Here is an 8,706-nt window from a genome sequence, read left to right as displayed (position 1 = left end):
AGGCAAAGGAATCAGCGTATTAGCTCTGGAAAGGAAGCGTCTAATGAGACAAAGCAATGTATTTCAAGAACAATGAGACATAGGCCTGAGATGCAAAGTTTGGATCTAATGCTTGACAGGGGTGTTCAGAGACCCATCATTACAAAGGATGGATCTGAAAGTAATCTTAAATAGATCTTAAATTAGAAGAGGAGGGTCGTGTCTAGCACCTGAGGGGTGTAGAGAAAACTCCATGATGTGAGAACGGTTAAAACTCCCACTCCGTTTTTCCTCCTCATTCCAAAAGAACCCCAAAACTTAAGGGAACTAACCTCTTCCAGTCTGACATGGGTGCACGCCGTGTTCCTGATCCAGAAAAGCACTTAAGTATGTGCTTAACTGTAAACATGGGAGTAGTCCCACTGAAGTCTCTGGAAATACTCGTGTGCTTAAAATAAAGAACGTGCTCAAGTGCTTTAGTAGATCAGGCTCCACTCAGTCACAGGGAAATCCCAAGGGAGGACTTTAAAGACCTATTGCTCCCTCCCCTGACCTCCCCTCCTCCCAACCAAAAAAAACCCCTAGACACTTGCTATATCTCCTAGAACAGTCAGTAAGCCATTCAAGTCGAATTTCTCTACACAATGGAGGACTGACATATGAAACTTGCCGCAAAAGTCAGCAAGACAAGTAAGTACTATGTGTTTTCAGTTTAACGGGTGGAGTTGGAAAGTCTGGAAACAGTGACTCAGGGCAGATAGACTGAACTCAAGTCCTGGGGTTAGAAAGATAAAAATTCAAGTCAATTTTGTATTTTAAGAAGTAACAATAAAGACAGGTGTCCTCAATGGACTCTACCTGGCCCTTACATGGCCCAGTGCAAAAGGGCTGGTCTGCCTTGCAAAGATAACAGCAATTCACACTGTGACATCAAATGAAAGACCTATGTATGCAGAGCAGACCCAGTTCCCCAAATAAGTATAGCTATTCAAATCTCACAGGAGAACAAAACTTTCACCCCATTTCTGATGACCCATCTGGAAAAGTCCCTAAATAAGGATAGAATCAACAGGGTTCTTTAGACATTAAAATGGTTTCTTTTAAAACTACTCTGAACACCTTTAGAGTTTTACAGAGTAACCATCCCATAGAGAATTACGGATGAATATATATTACTGATGAAAATAATGAAAGAATATATATACATTCTTAAAAAATCTTACAGAAAGGTTACCATTTTCTATTAAGTTCTACAGGATTTTCCATACAGAAAGACGTCCTAGCTACCTCTGTTCATGAAAGATCTAATGGCACAGTTCAGAAATCCATCATTTGTAAGACCTTCTCTCCTCATTTTCGTTTCCACCTAGAGGAGTGGTTTTCAACCTGTGGTCCATGAACCTCTGGGGGTCCACAGACTATGTCTAAAGGGTCTGTGAATGGTTGTGATTACAGAACAGTGGTTTTCAACTTGGGGGTCCGTGGACTATGTTTAAGATTTCCAAAGGGATCCGCACCTCCATTTGAATTTTTTTAAGGATCCACAAATGAAGAAAAGGTTGAAAACCACAGACCTAGAGTCATGAACAAATTCCCAGTTATGATCCTGTCTACCTGAATCAACTCCTTCTCTTCTTCACTTCTTGTCCCAAACTGTTATACAAAACTATTACTCTACAGATGATGCATTCCACCCTAATGGTGGGTGAAGCAATCTATTACATGATATATATGGTATTGTGAAGCTTAGTTCATGTTTGTGAAGTGCTTTGAGATCTTCAGACAAAATTATAAAGTATTGTTTTTATTAGCGATAACTCCAAGCTGCAGAGTTCAGATAAGAATCTCAACCACCAAAGTCCAGCACTGATTGAATGTGCGATTTCTCTTTGGTCATATTATAGATGGGCCCAAACTGTGAAGTTCAGATCTGGACTCATGTCCCAGTTTACCCAAAATTCAGTGGTTCAGACCCATGCCTAATCGCTACTGTTTCCCCAGAGTAGCTAAATATATTTTATAATTTATCAAGAAATCTATAAATCTACCCCAGAGTGACTTCTCCGGAAGTAAATTCATTCTTGATAGTTTCGGCATGCAGGAAGGGATTAACTTCTTTAGCAATGTGTTTGCACTTTTGAAAGATACTGACACCTTTGCTCCTTAAAATGGGTTGTTGCTGGTTTGGGGCCAGGTGGTGGTGGTCAGTCCTTGTACTAAGGAAAAAACGTTCTCAAGGAGGAACTAAAAATAGCTGAGATACCACAGCATTTACAGCCGTTAATATTTGTTTCTCCTGGCATCTTAACTATTTGTAAGCAATGCTTAGCTCTTAAACTTAGTCCTCACTTGATTGACTGAAGTTGTAGCAAGGTGTAACTGAAAGCAGAATTTGAAATGGAGGGTCTGAGCCTCAACTGATGTAAATTGGCATCAGTCCATTGGCTTTGGTGATCTATGAAGTCAATGGAGCTATTGTGAGTTCCACCTGCTGAGAATTTGGTGCTTAGCGAAAGAACAAGTTATGGGTCCAACTAGTGTGAGAAGATGGTAACACTTCTAATGTAGGAACCGTTAAGCAAGTAGTTCAATCATAAGATTAATGGTAAACATTAGGGATGGGTGAACTAAAAAGGTTCTGGGATTTGTCTTAAATAAGCTACAAGTTCAGCTACTTATCCCAACTAACATCAAAATTGGCCTATAAGTCTCCTGAGAACAAGATTTCTCTTGCTTCCTTCTTCCAGTTGGCCTGGAGAACAGGCATTCATGCAGTATTTTAGCACCTCTGGAATCAACTGCAACCCAGAAGAACAACAGGCAAAGTGAAAATGTGAAATAATGGGATAAATAACAGTTGACCAGATGTTTTTGCACCTCAGAAAATATTTGACTCAAGCATTAGGCCAAAGCCTGTGAGAGATTCTTATTTTATAGAAAGCAGTTTGACCGTGTCTAGTTGCTATCCTGAAGACTATGCGCAAAGCCCACCAAATGAATGTAAACTTAAAACACACCGCATATGCATATAATATAGAGTGGGCCAAAATGTGTCCAGGAAGCCCTATTCACTTCAGTGGAGTTGCAATGGAATTATGTGGGCTATTCTTGTATAGATATGTTGTGTATGTGTTTGTGTTTGTGTGTACAGCTAGTTTTAATACACACGGAGAGCACGTATATATGACAATAGGCCCTCAGTTACTCTTTCTGTGTGCGTGTGTGTATTTACACACACAATACTTCCTTCTCTGATGGTGGATGCACTCTTTCTATATATTAAAGACAAAAAAATGCTTTAAAATAACATTATTAAGGTTGAAAAGTCAAGCACTCAACAGATAGGAAATACCAGAATTAAAGTTGCCTGTGGAACCTTAATTCAGCCCCTTTGTGCATTAGTATACAGTATTCAATTATGTGATCATATACCATTTTTTCCCCTGCCTCATTCAGTGCACAGGATGGAAGGTGCTCTGTATAATGAGAAGTTATTCAATATGTTGTTGTGTCATAGAATCATAGAACTGGAAGGGACCTCGAGAGGTCATCTAGTCCAGTCCCCTGCACTCATGGCAGGACTAATTATCTAGACCATCCCTGACAGGTGTTTGGCTAACCTGCTCTTAAAAATCTCCAATGATGGAGATTCCACAACCTCCCTAGGCAATTTATTCCAGTGCTTAACCACCCTGACAGTTAGGAAGTTTTACCTAATGTCCATCCTAAACCTCCCTTGCTGCAATTTAAGCCCATTGCTTCTTGTCCTATCCTCAGAGGTTAAGAAGAACAATTTTTCTTTCTCCTCCTTGTAACAACCTTTTACATACTTGAAAACTGTTATCATGTCCCCTCTCAGTCTTCTCTTTTCCAGACTAAACAAACCCAATTATTTCAACCTTCCCTCATAGGTAATGTTTTCTAGACCTTTAATCGTTTTTGTTGCTCTTCTCTGGACTCTCTCCAATTTGTCCAAATTCTTCCTGAAATTTGACACCCAGAACTGGACACAATACTCCAGTTGAGGCCTAATCAGCATGGAGTAGAGCGGAAGAATTACTTCTCGTGTCTTGCTTACAACACTCCTGCTAATCCTCATTGTTCAGTGTAGGGCCCCATCCTTTATTTACTGCATGCTTTTTAAACCCCGCTCTGAAGATAGAATTATTCATTTCTTCCTGGGTGTTTCCATGGCACTCATCATTGTAATATCTGAGTGCTTCACAAACATTACCTCCCTGCGAGAAGAGGGGGCGGTATTATCCCCATTTTACAGATGGGGAGCAGGGGCACAGAGAGTTTAAGGTCAAAAGTATGCACTAATTTTGGGTGCCCCAGTTGAGATGCCTAGGACCTGATTTTACAGAGTATTCAGCATTACATAGCACTTTATATGTTCAAAGCATGGCTCCCATTGTCTTCAGCTGCAGTTGTGAGCACTTAGCACTTCTGCAGATCAGACCCCAGGGTCTCAGGTTGGGCATCCAGAAAATGAGGAACATACAATTAGTGACCACCTGTGAAAAGTCTGCTTGAAGTGACTTGCCAGGTATCACATAGGAGCTCTGTGGCAAGAGGCAGGGATACAATCTCCAGGGGTGCATTCAACTGTCCTAACCATGAGACCATCCTTTCTCTCCCTGCAATCCCCTGTCTCATTCAGTGCAACCAGAATGTTTTACTGAGGTCCTGGCTGCACTTTTCCTCCTGCTGATCCATTCAGACCCCATCCATGGCCCCACAAAGTCCTGGGAGCCTCCTCGACAACCTCCTCCTGGCTCAGGTCAAGATGGCCATCCATCACTTTAGGAGGAGGAAGCTGGACGGGGGGGTTGGGGCCTATTTCCGGTCCCTTGTCCACTCACGTCTCTGGGCAGAGTCCTACAGACTCTCTGGATGCTTTTGAGGAGACGTGGGCACTGTCCAGGATTCTCTGCTCAGTGTCCCCCTCTGACTTCCTCATTTTTAACCTTTGACCTCACTCCCGATCCTGTTTTTTCATTTATTGTCCCCAGAAATCAGTGATAGCCTCGGTCTAGCAGTTCCTCCCCTTAGCTGAGGGGGTCAGGCCTTTAGTTTTGGGCAGACCTAGACCTGCTTGTCCCCAGTTCTACAAATAGCACACACCTTCCAGCGTCAGCAACAAATAAGGTAGGAGTCCACAGACAACAGGTTTGTTCTCTACACCACCCTGATTTATCCCCAGAACAGGTCCCTCCTGTGCACTGAATGCATATGGGGTCTTGTGGGGAAAAATAGTGTCTCATCATGTAATTAAAGACAGTATCACAAGCATACACAAAAGTGGAGCAAATTAAGGTTGCAACCTTAATTCTGGCATTTCCCAACTTGGCTTTGCATCTTTAAAATTGTTCTTGTATCATAGATTGATCACACATACATATATGGACTGATCCAACACCACTAAAGGCAACAAGAGTTTTGCCTCTGATTTGAATACGAGTAGAAGCGGGGCAATAAAGCACATACTGTCAGAGATGATACTATCACCCTTTACCATTACTCAGAGCCACCACTGGGCTTTGGGTCAGGCCCTAAGTAAAGCAAAACAATTAGTGTAGGATCAAACCCAGATGTCATTATTCATGCAAAGCTCCTGAGTTTTGCCTGAGTAAGGACTGAGGGATTTGAGCCTCCATAATACCTTCCATGGTGAGTCTTATGCAACATGTTTGGGGGAGGGATAGCTCAGTGGTTTGAGCATTGGCCTGCTAAACCCAGGGTTGTGAGTTCAGTCCTTGAGAGGGCCATTTAGGGAACTGGGATAAAAAAATCTGTCTGGGGATTGGTCCTGCTTTGAGTAGGGGGTTAGACTAGATGAGGTCCCTTCCAACCCTGATATTCTATGTTTTTACAAATAGAATAGTAAACTGGAGAAAGAGGATCTTTACTCTCTGACACACACAAATGATTTCTCAGGTACCCGGTAGAGTTGCTGTGTTATTTCAAAAATGAAGCAAGGCAGATTCAAAATTCAGAAGGGATCAGTTTTTCTTAGAAATATTGTAGCAATGGATCAGTGGACAGCTCTTGGCCTGTTTTCGTGTATCAGACTAGCTTTGGTATTGCCTTCTTACCTGTGTAATAGAAAAGAAAACCTAAGATGGATAAACTCTAGAATATGTATTCTAGAGAAAAGAACGTTTCATCACTATGCGGAATAAAGATAATGGGTGAGATCTTGGCCCCGATGGAGTCAATGGCAAAACTCCCATTGACTTCAATGAGATCAGGATTTTACCCACTATCTATACCCCATACCCAATGTTTTTAACATGGTACATGTAATGCTAAAGCATCCGATCTTTCAAGCCTTGACTTCAGTTGGAGTTCCAAGCAAAGAGTGCTTGTGGGATCGGACCTCAAATGATAATGTGTTCAAGAAAGAATTGCATCCAATGTTTTATTACCGTTCCATTAGATCAATAGATAGATAATGTCAGTGAAGTGGTACAGGATGCAAGTCACAAGCAGAATTTTTCTCCCTGTTCCTCGTGAAAGACTTTTGGTGGCAAGGCCTGATCCAGCTTCCATTAAAGACAATGGAAAGACACCAATTGATTAGGCATTAGTGAAAGAGTCTTAAATCCATGTTCTGATCTCACTTAGAATGGTGTCAGTCAGATCAGAATCAATACCTTAGTCTTTACCACCAATCCGTTGATGAGTCAAAGGAGGGAAAGGTTGAAGTGTTATGAATTTTTAAAAGGGCAAAAAAATCTCAAGCTTAATATTGCCAAAGATGACGACTTCCTTTGATTAGTCAGACTAATTGAGACTAGCTTTATCATTAGCAGATGATTAATTAGGAGTCAATGAGATCTCTATTTGCACCACAGTAATCCTCCACTCCATTTTATTTCAACATTTAGTCTTTATGTTTTAAATATTCATTGAGAAAGCAGGTGATTAACATAGATTTGTTTTGATTTTATGTTTACACATCTTTATCAACAGCATAAAAGGGAACCAGCCAGTGTTACAAAATCGTTACTGTGTGTGCCATATACATCCCGTTCATTCCTCAGTTGTGGATGTAGACTTATTTCGGCTATATTTATTTGGAAGCAGGGGGAGGAAGAAGCTAAACAAAGACAACACAACAAATCAAAGTCTTCTTTGGCCCACTTTATTTTCATCTTGAATGTTACCAACAGGAACTGTGGGCCCAATCCTGCAACCCTTTGCTCGCATGAGAAATTCCTACTCTTGTGAGTAAGCCCACGGAAGTCAATGAACCTGCACCTGTTGCCCTGGGTATAGTCATGTACCCAGTGCAACACGTGTATGAAATGTTACCAGATCAGAATGGTATTTTATAGCCACTTTGCATTGGAGTAAATGGTTACACACAATTCAGAGCAAAGGTGAAGCAAACCCAATGGGTTTAATTCTCATTTCATGTAAATTGGTGTAAATCTTACTCTGAGTTCAGACCAGTATCACTGACAGCACAGTTTGGCCCAGTGGGACTACTTGAATGAGTAAGCATTATTCATGTAAGTGGCTGCGAGATGGAGCCTCCACTTTGTAGGTAAAAGGAATTCAGCTGTTGTATTGGCCTCATATGTTGCCACCCTCAGGGCATAATAATCAATTTGCTGGTCAATTTTGTTGAGAGTTGAATATTATTTTTGTTTAATGACAACTATGAGGTCTACAGGCCTGACAGTGTTGCCAACCCTTGTGATTGTATCACAAGTCTCAGGATGTTCGGTGCTTTTCTTAAAGCCCCACTTCCTGGAGTCCTGTGATTATGTAAAATTTCAACTTTCTTTTTAAAGTTTCCAGCCCCCATGTTTGTGGAGAAACACTAGAAAAACATGAACCCTAAAGACTCAAACACCAGAAAGCAAGTTAAAAGACCCCCAAATGTATTTATTTATTTTAAATCTCAATATTTTAAAATTCATCTCCTGAATTTTGGGGGCCTGGCTCATGATTTTTGATGGCTAGGGGTTGGCAATATGGATTTCATCATCATCCTTTGTATACTGTTAAGATTCCTGCTTCTGCAGTAAGCTCCATCCACTTCTCTGAGGCTCAGCAGGAACGCAGGCTCTGTCCACATAGAGATCACTCTAGGATCTGGACTTTAGACTGTAAAAAATGTCTCACTGCATAAAGAGGTGCTTTAGGGCAGCAATCTCTAGCACAGAACATGAGGAAAGCTTATCACCATACAGGATTTTTTCCAAAGGTCTCGAGGCCTTTTTTTTAAAGGCCTAAAGCAGAGTTAGGTACCTCTCTGCTAGCAGTACCTTTGAAAGCCTCCACACTAAATTCCTCATAGTACATTTGTTATCGTGGTTAGCACAGGGGCTTGAACCTGCAATCTCGGCAGCATAAGCTTCTAAAGCATAAGTGAAAGGAACGATTCGCCTAGCTGGGAGCTGCAGCAGATTCATATGCTTTGCAAATGAGGGGATCTGTAACAGACACTGAACAGTGGGTCACTCTAACGTGCACTTCATTTATTTTATTTTATTTTATTTTTAAACCACCGCAAACATTGCACTGGCCGTCGAAAGGAGCTGAAAAAGATACACGTCGCCCATACCCAGGAAAGCTATTTAATAAATATCATCAAAACAAAAATGAAAAGAATCCCCCTCCACACACCGCCAAGCACAAAACGCCTGTAAGTCAACAGAATTTAATCTAGTTTATTCTCAAAAAAAAAAAAAAAAAAAGAGGGAAAAAATA

The sequence above is a fragment of the Emys orbicularis genome, chromosome 1, assembly GCF_028017835.1.
Source record: "Emys orbicularis isolate rEmyOrb1 chromosome 1, rEmyOrb1.hap1, whole genome shotgun sequence".
NCBI lineage: Eukaryota > Metazoa > Chordata > Testudines > Emydidae > Emys > Emys orbicularis.
This window is presented reverse-complemented; position numbering follows the sequence as displayed.